This window comes from Paramormyrops kingsleyae, chromosome 2 (genome assembly GCF_048594095.1).
Source record: "Paramormyrops kingsleyae isolate MSU_618 chromosome 2, PKINGS_0.4, whole genome shotgun sequence".
NCBI classification, from domain to species: Eukaryota; Metazoa; Chordata; class Actinopteri; order Osteoglossiformes; family Mormyridae; genus Paramormyrops; species Paramormyrops kingsleyae.
Window position 1 is genome coordinate 200,886 of NC_132798.1, and position 15,767 is coordinate 216,652.

The 15,767-nt window shown below is 44.2% G+C and overlaps 2 protein-coding genes across 4 annotated transcripts in view; one reads left to right on the top strand and one right to left on the bottom strand.

Annotated features, from left to right (window-relative positions):
- Positions 1-15,767, bottom strand: part of rsph14 (radial spoke head 14 homolog) — a 50,970-nt gene that overhangs the window by 11,338 nt on the left and 23,865 nt on the right. The gene's annotated exons all lie outside the window — the stretch shown is intronic.
- Positions 6,936-15,767, top strand: part of LOC111855447 (guanine nucleotide-binding protein G(z) subunit alpha) — a 28,639-nt gene continuing 19,807 nt past the window's right edge. The window contains exon 1 of one of the 2 annotated variants that reach the window (XM_023834467.2): positions 6,936-7,588. The gene's annotated coding sequence lies outside the window, so the exon portion shown is untranslated. The remainder of the gene's footprint in view (positions 7,589-15,767) is intronic. The other variant, XM_023834466.2, reaches the window with a different exon arrangement.

Below are 15,767 nucleotides of genomic sequence, written 5' to 3' on the forward strand. Positions count from 1 at the left end.
GAGACAAAGACTGGACTCCTATGGTACTATGTCTCTTCGAAAAATCCTTGGGTACCGCTGGTTTGATTTCGTGTTGACAAGCGGTTGCTTAGGGAGTTCCAAAAGAGGCACATTACCTGCATGGTGAAGAAGCCTCAGTTACAGCGCTATGGTCATGTGACGTGATTCCCTGAGGGTGATCTGGCTCGCAGGATCCTCATTGCTAAGGACCCACATTGTTGGACCAGGCCAAAGGGACACCCACGAAACACCTGGCTGCAGCAGATAGGCAGCCGTTTTGGGAGGGTGGAACTGTACCGCATGTTGGCCTGAGGGGGGTCGCTAACCAGGATCCCAAGGTGTTTCGCCTTGTGGTGGATGTGGCAACGGGCTGTACCAGTGCATGCTCCCCAACTTGACCTGGTCATGAAGATCAGCCAAATCAGCAGGCTGTAGTTTCATTCTGGAGGAAACACAATGCTGGATAAATCAAACATAGCACCACTTCAAGCTTATTATCATAAACGCCGGGGCACGGACCGGGGAAGCATGATGGTAAGACGGGGATTCCACACGAGGTAGATGAGGGGTGTGGCACACGGGAGGATCGGCACGAGCAGGCCATAACACTTATGCAGCACCATACAGCATGATATAGCATGTCTACGGCATTTAGATTAGCTTGCTGTCATAGATTAGATTAGCTGCTTAGAATAGTCGTAGTAATATACTTCACTCTTATTTATCTAACAGCCTAGGTTCTATGTCCTGCAGAAATGTAGTAAATTAGCTTATGCTGAAAATAAAGCACAACCCCCCGATCACTTCCCTGATCATGTGACATCAGCTGTTTGACTGTAAGAATCATACCGCTAGAAAATTAAGAAAGCTTACATTTTGACAGCTCTTATATGTTCAATGTGCCCAAAAGTCCACAGCTAAATTATTTATGCCTGTTCAGTATAACATAAATCCACTTTTTCCCTCGCCTGGACGTGGGTCACTGGGCCCCCTCCCTGGAGCCAGGCCTGGAGGTGGGGCTCAATTGTGAGCACCTGGTGGCCAGGCCTGCACCCATGGGGCCTGGTCGGGCACAGCCCAAAGAAGGCACATGGGTCCCCCCTCCAATGGGCTCTTCACCTGTAGGAGGGGCCAAAGGGGTCGGGTGCAGTGGGCAGTGGCCGAAGGCGGGGACCTTAATTGGCGGTCCGATCTTCGGCTACAGAAGCTGGCTCTAGGGACATGGAACTCCTACCTTCAGCAGAACTTTGCCCATGTCCTGGGGGAGGCGGGGAACATTGAGTCCGAATGGGCCATGTTCCGCGCCTCCATTGTGGAGGCGGCTGACTGGAGCTGTGGCTGTAAGGTGGTTGGTGCCTGTCGTAGCAGCAATCCCCAAACCCGTTGGAGGACATCCGGCAGTGAGGGATGCCGTCAAGCTGAAGAAGGAGTCCTATCGGGCTTTTTTGGCCTGTGGGACTCCAGAGGCAGCTGATGAGTACCGGCAGGCCAAGTGGAACATGGCTTCAGCGGTTGCTGAGGCAAAAACTCGGGTATGGGAGGAGTTTGGCGAGGCCATGGAGAATGACTTCCAGACGGCTTTGAGGAGATTCTGGTCCACCATCTGGCGGCTCAGGGTGGGAAAGCGGTGCAGCATCAACACTGTTTATGGTAAGCTGTGACCACAGCTTAGGATGTTGTGGGTTGGTGGAAGGAGTACTTTGAAGATCTCTTCAATCCCACTGACACGCCTTCCAATGAGGAAGCAGAGTCTGGGGACTTGGGGGTGGACTCATCTATCTCTGGGGCGGAGGTCACTGAGGTGGTTAAAGAGCTCCTTGGTGGCCGGGCCACGGGGGTGGATGAGATCTGCCCGGAGTTCCTCAAGGCTCTGGATGTTGCAGGGCTGTCCTGGTTGACACGCATCTGTGACATCATGTGGACATCGGGGGTGGTGCCTCTGGATTGGCAGACCGGGTTGGTGGTCCCTCTCTTCAAGAAGGGGGACCGGAGGGTGTGTTTCAACTATAGGGGGAACACACTCCTCAGCCTCCCCGGGAAGGTCTATTCAGGGTGCTGGAGTGGAGGGTCCGTTGGATTGTCGAATCTCAGATTCAGGAGGAGCAGTGTGGTTTTTGCCCTGGCTGTGGAACAGTGGACCAGCTCTATACTCTCAGCAGTGTCCTGGAGGGTGTGTGGGAGTTTGCCCAACCAGTCTACATGTACTTTGTGGACTTGGAGAAGGCATTTGACCGCGTCCCTCAAGGTGTCCTGTGGGGAGTGCTCTGGGAGTATGGGGTGCCTGGCTACCTCATAGGGGCTGTTCGGTCCCTGTACGACCGGTGTCAGAGCTTGGTCTGCATTGTCGGAAGTAAGTTGGACTTGTTTCCAGTGAGGGTTGGACTCCGCCAGGGTTGGCCTTTGTCACAGATTATGTTCTGGGCATGTCCTACTGGGAGGAGGCCCCGTGGAAGATCCAGGACACGCTGGAGAGACTATGACTCCTGGTTGGCCTGGGAATACCTCGGGATTCCCCCAGAGGAGCTGGACAAAGTGGCCAAGGAGAAGGAAGTCTGGGTTTCCCTGCTTAGACTGCTGCCCCCATGACCTGACCCGGAAAAGCGGTAGATGATGGATGGATGGATATTCAGTATATGTCCGTGACTGCAAGAAAGCAATCAGTTTCATTTTATGGATTTCTATTTAGCATGATGTCCTAACTAAACATGTAAGAAAACAAATATTTTGTTCTCTCCCAATAGGTTTAATATGAAGAGTAGTTAATGGTTAATGGAGGTACTGTCAGAGGCCCATTTTGGACCTATTCTGTTGCCTGTTAGTTAGGGGAAATTTTTGTAGTGTACCTTTTAAAAAATGATTGACATCTGTCTGATTTTCACTTTTGTGTGTGTATTTTTCTTGTTGAGTTTAATATTATTTGTGGGATACAGTGTACTGAAGAAAAGCAAGGTAATCATTTTGCAAAATTCAGGATTGAAAAAGTAATGGGCCTGATCCATTTATTCCTCTTCTATAATCACATGTCCTATTCAGGGTGGCAGGGGGTCCAGAGCCTATAAGAACAAAACAGGGAACTCACACACCATTCCCACCTATGGACAATTTGGTAACTATTGTCCATAGGGGGAAACCAGATTATCTAGAGGACACCCCATAATGACATGGGGTGAACATACAATCTCCGCACACATAGAGCCATGGCAGAAACTCAAACCCTGGTCCCAGAGGTGTGAGGCAACAGTGCTAACCACTGCACCACTAAGCCTAAGCAGATCATTTAAAGTTGGCTGTCTGAATACCATTAAATACCATCAGACTGATCAACATGAATTTAACTTTGTTCATTAACAACAGAATGAAGCTGTCGGCACACAGATTCTAGAAACACACAACTACAGCATGCATGTCACTGGAGCCACTGCAGCTAACAGAACTCCTGTTCCGGGCCTCGTGGGTCTTCCTGCCACCTCTGCTCCTATAGAACTCTAAGACTGAACACCACAGACCTCGTCCCTTCCCCAGCCTTCGCTCATTGTAAGGTTGTGAAATTCTTCAAACTTCTGTCATGTGGCAAGCATAAAGATAAGGTGCTGCATGATCAGAGTAACGATAGGGATTCATTTACATGCCTTTATCACTAATGTTTCGTACATGCTGTGTTCATCCACCAAGATGTTCTGCACGTTGTGAGGTTGTTGACATCATATTTCTATGCTGTCACAAACTGCACTCATTTAAAGTATGTTTCACTACATTTTAAAGTATGTTCTACAAGTCTGATGCTCATGCATTGCACAACATCACATAACTTTCAGGTGGATGCAGGTTTTCTAAAGGTTGTAGTGTTGTGGGCTCAGTTATGCATTCTGTCTGAAATGACCGTAAGGTGTGACTCAGCAATATGTGACAGGAGGAAGGAAATGACAGCTGCTTATGGTAACTGTGGACTGCCCCTGATAAATTACAGTGTTACACAGAAAAGCACGACTGCTTCAGAGCTGTTTATTACTTCTCAAAGACTTACACTAAAAATCTGCTGTTTAAGTCTTCAGTAACATGAGGCATGGGCACCTGTGCTCTGGCTGGCTGTGAGAAGTACTACCAGACTACTAAGTAGTGGTAAAAATATTATGGAAAAATGCTCAGATCCCAGAGCATTTAAAAAATGTAGCTGTACCGCATTGTGTTTGTGCATTTGATGATTTGTTGGTGTGTGAGTTCAGTGTATCTTAGTAGAATTCATGCATACATAGTTTTTCTCTCTAATATGGAGAAGAAACAAATGTATGACAGAAGAAATGAACAAATGGCTCCCCATAATATGATACAATGTTTTTTTAAATATTCTGTTAATGGTAGTTCTACTGAATATGTACTGGAACACATGGGGAGTTCAGCGAACCTGGGGGGTAGGATGCATCGTGGGATGGCTTTTCAGGCCCTCCGAGTGCTATTGGGTCGGCATTTGCCAACAGAGTAACCCTGCAAGATGTAAAATCCTGATCAAAGCAGCCCTCTTTGGTCTGACAGGCTTTCACAGGATTAGGGATTAGAGGGGCAGGATGCTGACAGCGGCTGGGGGAGTAAGAGGGAGATTTTTAAAGTTAATGTGTGCAAATTTGAAAGGGACCATCATCTTTGCGGGAGTAATCATGCATTTATGGAGCCCAGAGAAAGAGTATGCTTTTAAATTAATGTCCAAGGATTAATTATTTCCTCAGTTCATCAGTTAATTTTAATTAAATTTTGCAAATTTGTATGTGGTATGTTGTCTACAGTGGTGATATTTGTTATATATTGTTCATTAATATTTATTGGTTGGGGCACAGCGGTTAGCACTGTTGTCTCACACCTCTGGAAGCAGTGTTCAGGTCTCCGCCATGGCTCCATGTGTGTTGAGTTTGCATGTTCTCCCCATGTCATCATGGGGTTTCCTTCAGGATCCCAAAGTCCAAAAACATGCTGACACTAATTGGAGTTACTAAATTGTGAGTATGGCCTGTGATGGGTTGATGCCCCATCCTGGGTTATTCCCTGCCTTACACCCGTAAGCTTCAGATCCCCCCTAACCCAGAATATAACAACCAGTTTCAGAAGGTCAGTATTTATTGATGTTCTAATTGTCCCTAGTCTACAGGATAAATGTAAGTATTCCATTGGATAATTTATCCTTGACCATAACACTTTAAAACTTGAACTTGAAACTTCATACCATGTATTCAAAATATAGAGAGAAAGTTGACAGAATATGTTATATAAATGAGGGCCTAGGTATTTTTCTTGAAAGAAAATACAGTAAGAGCCTGATGGTCAATATAGAAGATTACAGCTTAATTTCACAACATTCATTTTTGGAAGATCCCACTTCCTTATTTCATCATCTCAGACACAATATTTACATATTTAGCAGATGCTATTGTCCAAAGCATCATACAATTAAGGATAAGCAAGGAGGGTCAGCCAGCGCCCCTGATGCAGTTAGGTTTTAAAGGCCTTGCTCAAGGGCCCATCACTCAGCCAGTTACAGGATTTAAACTGGTGACCTTTGGCACATGGAGACCAATCGCAAAAACACACTGAGCTGCACACTGCCCCACTAGCAACTTTTAGGATGGTTCAAGCTGTCTGACTCCCACCACCTGTCTCACTGGTAATGAACAGTATCCTACAATTTACGACTGTGCTATTTCACCATGAGATGCTGTCAGCAATGGCACTGACTAGAAGTTATGGATTGTGTGAAGGCTCCAAAGGTTGCGCCTTTAGGTTGTACATGCAGTTTCAAAATAAAACAGATTTCTTGCCCTTCCATTAGTGTGGCCGTTGCGTGCTTAAATGTCACAACTGAAAATAAAATTGAAAGGTCTAACGACACATTAGTTCTTTGCCAGTTGGTGCAGAGAGAAAGTCCCTTCTGAATTTCTTTGATATAAGCAGCTGGGTGACTATGACTACGGTGTATAAAAACGAATGCAAGCAATAAGTATTAATATGTTAAAAAGTTACTGGTATACACCGAATAACCCTCTGTATTCACAGAAGCCAAGACATTGGTTTGACTTAATGATTCACTCACACAGAGAAACGCAATCGCTCTCTTTTATGTATCACCCTGGGCGCTGATGGTATCTTGCAGGAAATGGTTTAACTTGCAAAATCAATTTAGCTGTAAGGTTCAAATGCTTTATTCACGCTAAGAAAAGTTTGCTTTTTTACAACAGCATAATGTAACATTTTTTTTCTGTTAACATACGCATTAATGCAATGCACAGAATATTAGTGTTAATACTGAATATGAAAAAGTACTGCTAATAATTTCACAACACTTTGCAGAAACAAAAGATTAACCAATGCCATTACAAAATAGAGAAGTGAGTGAGTTTTGCTGGGAAAAAAGTCTTACAAACATAAAAAAATAGCAAGAGCTGTTTGATTGGTTTCACAAGAATATTTCAAAACAAAGTGTCCCACTGGTTAGTAATCTTAAATTAAATTGCTTGCTTCAAAATACTGTATAAAATACTTCGAGCGGCTCTGTGAGGCCATTAAAAGACGAGCCCCATCATCTCCAGGACCCAGCGTTAATGAGGGGAGCACATTTTAAAATGAATCCTGCAACAGGGACATATGTGCTTGCTGTTCCTATATATTGCACCGTTTACGAAATAATCACAAGATGAGGGAGCAGGTGAAGTTTCCATTTTCCTGTTTATAGCTGTTCGTGAAAAAGATGAGCAATTTCCTGATTGCTGCTGTGGTGCCCGTCACAGGCACTGTTGGCACGGAAACAGCACCTTACATTACAACCTACTCTCTCATCCACAGCCATCATCTGCTCCCTCCCCTCCCCTCCCCTCCCCTCCCCTCTCCTCACCTCCCCTCCCCTCCCTGCCCCTCCCCTTCCCTCTCTCTCTTTCTCTCTCCTTGTGAACCCACATCTCGTTGCCTGGTAAGAACGCTAAATATCAGGACAATGACAGACTGACAGCTCTGCTGCTGTGGCCGTATGCACATGTACGAGTTCTGCTCCTTATGGAATATTTTGGACTATTCCGCTTGTTTTATGGGGATTTAATTTTCCTGTTTTTTCAAGGACAGACCTGGATTTCATTTTTCTTTTTTTTTATTTTCCTGGACAGTGATAGCACATGATCCTCCTCGCTGCTCTTCTCTTGCTTTACCCATCTCTTTCTTAATTTGAGTCCTTGTTTTCTTTCTCCCTTCTCTGCTTCCTCAGTCACCCCTCCCTCCGTATCTTTCAAGCGCTCACACGCACGCACACGAGCACACACACACTCCTCCCCCATCGCTGCAGTGTGCCCCGACTGCCTTGAAGCTAACGAAAGGGGGAACGGCGCAAAGGCGGTATCGCACACACACACACACACACACACACACATACACACACACACACATACAGGGACACGCATACACACGCGAGCTCAGGCACGCACACTCACCGCCAAAGAGAGACAGAGGGATGAAGATGTCGCTGTACCAGCACTGAGCAAGGACTGCACACTCCGTCTGTGAACCTTGCAAATGTGTGTCGACATATCACCAGAGATGGACGGAGGCCACTGAAACAGTAAGGCAACCTTTATTCTATCTCCTTTTGTCTTCCCTGCTACATGCTAGTAGTTCTCCAAAGGGAAGATGATTTATCTGAGGAATCCAAATCTTTTTCCCCCAAAAATCTGGTAGAATGACTTTGTCCCTTAGCACAAGAACTTCCTGATTATTCTGCTTCTGGTCTTAAGTGTGTATTGTTACTGGAGGCAGAAATGCCAGATATTTTTGTATTCATGGCAGCATAGGCAAACCTGTGATAATAAGCGTTAAAATGATTGCTTCCTGATTAAAAACGCAGCCATTTTTGATAAGTGTGGACTGTGTGTGCACTTTGATAGCTACATGCCAGTACAAGTGTGCATGTCAGACCGTCGACGCCTCGCTGGGTCAGCGTCATAAGTTACCCCATGGAGACACAGCCGCTGTGCGTCCAGCGCTGCTGCGTGCACAGGTGTGCCATACGCGGGGCTGACTGAGCCATAGCCTCCGTGGCAGGAGCTAAATGGGAAGAGCTGCATCGGTATTCCGCTATCAAAAAGGCAGGGAAGTGGAGTGGGGGGTGGCAGGCATGGGTAATAAAGCATCGACAAAAACAAGGATGAAACGAGGAGCGTGTGACCGCGAGCACGAGTGCAGGGAGCAGCAGGAACTGGGGTCGGCATGTTGGCAGGTGAACGGATGGGTAGTGGGCTGGGAGCATCACAGGGACGTTAAGCGATAGTGAAGCGAAAAGCAGCAGATGGACAGCGATGGCCGCCAGTGACTCTGAGGCTTCGATGGCACACAACGGCCTGTTACATAAGAGCAAAATTTCAGCCCTCTAACTATCCAGAAAGCGACGCCTTAGGAGCACGGAAGGGAGGAGCAACAGAGGGTGTCAGCGACTGTTTGCAGCAAGACAAACCGACGGTACCTTGCAACAACTGAAACAGACTCGACATAGCGTGTACGCCCGCCCCGGTACTACCGATTTACCTGCCCTGAGCTTATCACTTAATCTCCCCATGGAACAGCACAGAGCAGCCAGCGTGTAGTGCGACGTGGACCTCTGTTTGGGTGTGCCGGATCCCAAAGACAGCCTTCTACAAAGGTGAACGAGTCACCAGTACGAGTGTCCAAGGCCCACTAGCCAAGGCTAAGGCCCGACTTAGGCAGCGGGAAGGTGGCTTTTTGCAGGAGAGTGGCAGGGTGTCATTGTTGATGGCAGGGAGAGTAACAAGCTGCTGGTCATTTCTGAGTAAAAGCTCACAGCTGGGGATTAAATTCATTACTGCACTGTGCAATCTGTGAGGCGTTGGTGAGATATTCGCAGACTATCAGCACAGGCTCTGTTTAGTGGGTCAGTGGACACTGACCTCATGAGCACACATTACAAAGAGGCATACAGGAAAGACAGTCTAATGCCATTGCGATTTTAATGGATACAATGGTTGGCAGCCATAACCAACACGCCTGGGAGTAGCTATAGATGAATAATAAATAAGGGAGAAAGATACACTGTAATTAAAGTAGATGCACTGCAGAAGCGTACAGCCCAAAATGTAAATGCACTGCAGACAATTTGAAGTACAGACGCTCCTCTACTTACGAACTTTCAACTTACATACGAACGAAGAGGACTATAAGTCCAAATTGTGTTCCTTGGGCTCCCGTTTCCTGTCCGCAACATCAATTTTTTTTTCTGCGCGCCAGTTTCGCCCAGTACAACTTCTGGTCACTATACCCGCCGCGCAGCAGGGTAGTGTGCGTACTTCCAGCATCCTAGTTCTTTGTACCTGCGTATACCCTTAAAATGATGTTGAATAACGACTTACGAACATTTCAAGTTACGAATGGCCGTTCGGAACGTATCTCATTCGTAAGCAGAGGAGCGTCTGTATATTATATTCAAAAATGCAAAAGAAATGGTTTTAATTGCAATCGTGACCTGGAAGAAAATTAATTCTGTGAGAAGCTGTACTGAACTGATGCCTCATGTTCCCAAGCGGTGATTTGTCACCTTCAGCAGACACAGACTTTACAGGACACTGTGTAGCTCTGCTCCATGCAACTCCTCTGAACGTACAGAAGCAGCCTTGGGGCTTAGGTTCCAGTAAGCCAAGCAGTTCCACAACGCCAGTCACTCACAAACCACAAAGATGCAACAACTGAAATCATTGCAACTACATGGAAACAGAGACCATCCCTCAAAGCATTACGAACCACATATTTATTCACAAAACACACCCCCAGAGAATTCACGAAATACACTAGCAGAAAAAAACCACAGCAAGTCCAAAAGTGGTTTTTGAACGTGGGTCACAAACGTCCTGTTGTTGTTTTTGTTCCATTCCATTAAGTGGTTTTAGATTTGCTACTGTATACAGTTTGTGGTCGGGCTGTGTCATATGCCGATTCCCGATTTTTACAGCAGTACCTACAGTCACATGCTTAAGTGGGAAACACACAGCGACACAGGCCCACAGGGTGACATGGGCCCACACAGCAACACGTGCTGGGGCTGAGCTATCTAGGTCACTTGGCCCAGATTGACTGCCATGAACAAATTCATCCAGGACCGAGAGGAAGCAGCTACATGTTTGTGTATCTGCAGATAAATGTATTCAAACAAAAGGCTGTGCAGTGAAGTGAACACTAGACTGGACTGGCACAATGAAAACTGCCCCAGGCGAGATACGTGCCATTATCTGCTGTTTTCTGATGTCGAATCTGTTCCCATGATCAACCTGCTCTGATTAGGCCATGATTAGTCACAGACAAACGATTCAAACAGCATATTGCACAGAAACAAGCTTTCATGTCCTTTTAAAATCTGTCTGGTTTTAAGCAGATGATTTCAACACTTTCTTTTAATGTTATCCCATTGTCAGCTGCCAAAGAATTTCCAAACGCCTTACATATCAATGAGCATGACAAACGTACCTTTCAAATCCCCAGCAACAGCCTCACAATTAAAACTGGGATTTAAAAAGCGTTACTCCTTATATTAGGTATGCAGTATGTGTATCATATGCATATTATGGGCACCTCTGTCTCTAAGCGATTCTGGAGTTGGTGTACAGGGCACGGACCCCGATACCAATGAGCTACAAACATCCTGCAAACGGACGGAGACATTTATATTTGACACTAAATGACAGGTGTCTCACTTAGCCTCTTGCATCACTTAAACTCTGCTGCCAACATCAGCCCTGGAAAATTCTGTTATATTTTCATCTACATGACAATAATCGGAAGACTTCTTTAACACCGTTCTTTACTTTCTTTCTGCTTTGAGACTATCTGTCACTGTTAAGAGGACCTCATCCATCTAGAGAAGCAGAGAGACAGTTTATGTTTATTATGGTCCCTGGGGTTGGGTTATATTACAGGAAAAGATATGGCTGAATTCTCTCCTTGCGGTGGGAGACTAAATGCATTTATTCCATAGCGTCTGTACTCAGGTGCGTGGGTCTCCTTGTGAAGTTCATTATTGAGTTCCCCATCTGTATTGTTTCATGCTGCACGACTTGTCTTTGAACTGTAATAGTATAATGTAACTTTAGCCATGTGCTCCAAATCTCCCTTGGAAAAACTGAGACTGATTTCAGTGGAACTTATCAGGCTTCTTTTTATGTTAACTGAGCCAATGAACGGAAGCTTTTAGGTTTCCCCATATATAAACTGAGGTCTACACCAAATTCGAGTTTGAAAACATCCTCACGATTACCTTTACCACCTCACCTGACATTTGGGCGATAGGATGCTCTTTATTTGGGTGGGGGTCTGCAGAAAGTATCATTTTCATGTAGTGTAATGTGTAAGCCTTCAGGAAAGGTATTATGTTTTAAAAATTAGAAGCATTAACAAATACCAATATACAACAAACTGTCTTGGCACTAGCAAACGCCACCTGCACTACCTTAACTTTGGTAACTGCACCTGCACTAACATAGATTTCGGAAAATGAAAAAAAATGGTAATTGCTGATTGGGGGAGGGACAGGAAATATGGTAAGAAGATACTGATAGATGTTTGCTGAAGGGGAAAGTGCTTCAGTTTGAGCGTATGCAGGGGTGTCTGCCTATGAAAAAATGCATGTTGTGGAACAAGAAGCTTATAGTCTACATACAGTCATTTAGTGTTTGCAAGGTAACATGAATGAGGGTTGGTAAGAAGGCAGCTCAGGGTACTATTACTAAACAGCACTTTGGTACCACAATGAAGTGACCACCATCAGCCTAAGGAACGCTTGTTCTTCTTGGTTTTCCTGGTATTACTATGAAGTCGTTAACTATTAATGCAGGCTTCCACAGCAGGAACCGCCTGTCATTCATGATACCCGCTGACCCACCAGCATGCCGCTGCTGCTGTTTGACATTAATGCAGTGGATTGATTCCCATCCGGTGTTTTGGCGGGCATGCTAGAAGGCACAGACCTACCCCATATGCCCGAATACAAACTGCTGGAACTGTACGTTGTTGAATACCTTGCTTTGAACACTGGACTTTTCCATTAAACCTGTTCTTATTTTTATCTATTTATATTGTGCATTTTATTTTATTTTATTTAATTTATTTATAACAATAACCCTGCATTTTCCTTTAGGAGCATATCATTCATTCATTCATTCATTTATTCAATCTTTTCTTTCTTTATAGTACTTTAATGATAACTGAGTAATTATATTACATATTTTAGATATTAACTTTCTTTGCTTTGGAGAATACTAAAAATCAGAAAATAAAATAAATAAAATCCAAATATTTGTAAAGGTTTAAATATGTGCTTAATAACTGTAATGACCGCATTTGGTTTGGCTGAATGCATTCATTTTCATCATGAACTCTGGCCTGTGTTAGACTTATCTCTGGATTGCAGAATTAAACTCCACGAGTTATCATCACCTACTCACAGTGATAGGTACCGGCTGTGGTTTACCTTAAAATGCCACAGACCACCCAAAACAGACCATGCCTGCTAAGGTTTTGACACTGTCCTCAGTTAGGTTTTCACAATAGGCTGCTAGTGCTGGAACTGTGTCAACAGGATGTTGGCGTCTCTCAGAATATTGCAGGGAGTGCGGCGCTGGCCATGGCTGGCTCTTTGACACAGAGGGAAAGGCTCCTGACCTGCTGAGACACGTTTCCTGTTATAAGTGCATTCGGGTCATGGGATCTTAAGACGCGCTGTCAGTTCCCATGAGGCACCCTAAGTGAGCTTCAGTGCGGTGCAGAGGGAATGCCAGTTGGTTTTCTCTCAGAAGGCCGCCAATGTTGCCTGATGGGTTGACCGGCCCTTCAGTGCGGTGCCGAGGGAATGCCAGTCGGTTTTCTCTCAGAAGGCCGCCAATGTTGCCTGATGGGTTGACCGGCCCTTCAGTGCGGTTCCTGGGGAAAGCCAGTCGGTTTTCTCTCAGAAGGCCGCCAATGTTGCCTGATGGGTTGACTGGCCCTTTCCGTGGTCCCAACAGACCTCTCAACAGGTATGCGGGCTAAGCAAGTGGTAAAACAGTTCTACTGAAATGACCTTTCAGCTTTACAGAAATAATTCATATTTTCTTTTTCTTTGCCTGAACTGCTTAGAAACTGAAAGTGAGGCATGACTGTAACATTGCCTGTTAATTTTCACTATACTGTTATTCTAGAGATAAGTCAGTCTGCTGAGCTCATGAAAACTAAATATAAAATATGTGACTTTGTCAGGTTTATTTATGTAACAAAATGTAGTAGTTTTCTTTATAGAGACTACCTCATTATATGAATGGTATTAAATCTGACCCGCTGCCCTCTATATAAACCCAGCTTGGCCTGGATCAGATGTTGTTTCCATGCTTTTACATTACATTTTCCAAGGAAATGTGTGCAATAACAGAAGCTGCAGAAGTTTCACCTGAAGTCTCCGTGGGCACAAGGGAATTAAGACCAATTCCTTTTGGCTCTGGATAACAAACCTGCCACTTGCTAATAGTGCTTGCTAGTTAGAAAATGGCTTTACTATTCATACATGATAAGTGCTCTTACAGTTACAGGGGTTGGTAAATCAAGGCCCCGACTCACCGTAATCATTTAAGTTCTGACAGATCTTGCTTGAAGAAGCACAACGCACGTTTATCGTGCTGTCTGGCCCGGCTCTGTTGGGCCTTTTTATCGCCTCCCAGTCTGGCAGGCTAATTAGAAGTCCTTGTGGCAAGTGCTCTGGCACAAAATGGCTGCTCTGCATCACAGAAGCAGCACTAAATATCAATATGTCTAACCCTGCAGTTATGAGGAAAGATGAATGCGAAGACATCATTTGGGTTCACGTTGTCTCTGTAGGAACATATTCAAATGTCAATCATGAAACTGCCTTAGCTTGGATGTTTGAGTACAGAATTAGTGTCAGTCAGAGAGTATATATTAGCTGGTCAATGAGTAAATTATTTCTCCTGCTGAGGATAGCGTCCTTTCTATCATTTTCAGCTAGTGTGCTACAGGTCTACATGATATATGTTTATGTATTGTATATATAAGCTGCTCAATGAGTGAATAATTTCTCCTGTTGTGGATAGTGTCATTTTCAGCTAGTGTGCTACCAGTCTACATTAACTCATATTTGTTTCTGCCCTGACAATGTAGGTAAGCTCAACTTTTACTGATCTTATTGTGTGAAGCAAAGAAAATAAAGTATCAGGCTATTCGTTGTATAGCCTTTGGCTTGGTCCCAAATTCATGTCACCACAGATGGAGGGTTAAGCGTTGCTTCCCAAAATTGCCTTGGACCTCCAAAGAAAATGGCTTTCTTAGGATTATTGCAGTAATGCAAAAATGTACTGCTGTTTGTCCTGCAAGACGGAAATTACCGTTTAAGGCAAAGCATTCGTTGGAACTTCTTAATAATTTCTGAACTTATTTTTAATGATATGGGAAGATTCTAGAGAAGTGAAACTGTTATGAGTGACAAACAGACACTATCTTATGGTTTCTGTGATGCAGCCTAATGTGATAATTATCTTTACTTGGAATGAAGAGTCTAAGGCACCTTGGCTGCCTGATATTATCACTGCCAGTGACCTCAATGAAACAGAAATGGGTCCAAAAAGACAGAAAACATGAGTTACCCGTTTTACTGCAACATTGTTTCATTGTCACATTTAAGTTGCTAAAGCTTAAAAAGCAGCAGAAAATGCTTTCTGTAATCGATTGAGAAACAGATGGTCACATCATTATACTGCTCAGGACAGTGGCCAGTGAATTATGATAATTTACAAAAATGCTGACATATTACATAAAAGCATGTTCCAGCAATTACTGCTACCAAGGGTGTCACTAGGTCTGTTTGGGGGGAGGGGGGGTATAGTGCTGACAGCTACTGTGCAACAATTCTGTTCAGCCCTGTATTCCCCCTTGAAGCTGGCTGAACACTAAAAATGAAGAATTCTATCTCCACACCTGGCACAAAAATATTGATGTCATTACTAGAGGTTAGACATGCCACGGATTTGCTCATGACTGCTCAGACTCAATGCAATACATTTAGTTTCTGCCAAGCAATAAAATTTGTCATGTTATTAATGTAGTTATTGTCCAGATCAATTTGTGCACACATATCAGCCAATTCCTACCGAGCAGTACAATAGAAGCAATACATTGTAGAGGCACAAAACTTCTTATCTAGATGCATACTGATAGCGATACTCCATATTGATGGGACCATCGCGATGGTATATGGGAATCCACCCACGTTTTTATAGTCAAAATGATACATTGGGTCCCCCAATAGATGCACATAACTAAAAGCAAAGTCCACCTTGCACATGGTGCCTCTGATTAGCAGTCACACATTCATTCATTATCACAACAAAGTTACACAAACGCTAATGCATTTGAGAGTCACCAGTTTACTATATTTTCAATTGTAGGACAACATTGAAACAGAAGTCAAAATTATTCTGATTTTCCTAGCTTTAAAAAATTTTAATTAAAAATTAAATTTTTTTAAAAGCCAACCACTTGCTTGGTTAACAGCCAGAGGACCAATGACATTCCAATTTACATATAGTTTACAGTGAAATATAATACTTTCTAGCATTTCTTGCTAAATGCCTCTGACCTGTGATTCTGATTTTACCAGGGGAGTATTGGCTTATTTATTTAAATATGCTCATGAAAGCCTGACAGTTTGTTTGTGTGTGTGTGCGTGTGTGTGTGTGTGGGGGGGGGGGGGGCATGCATTA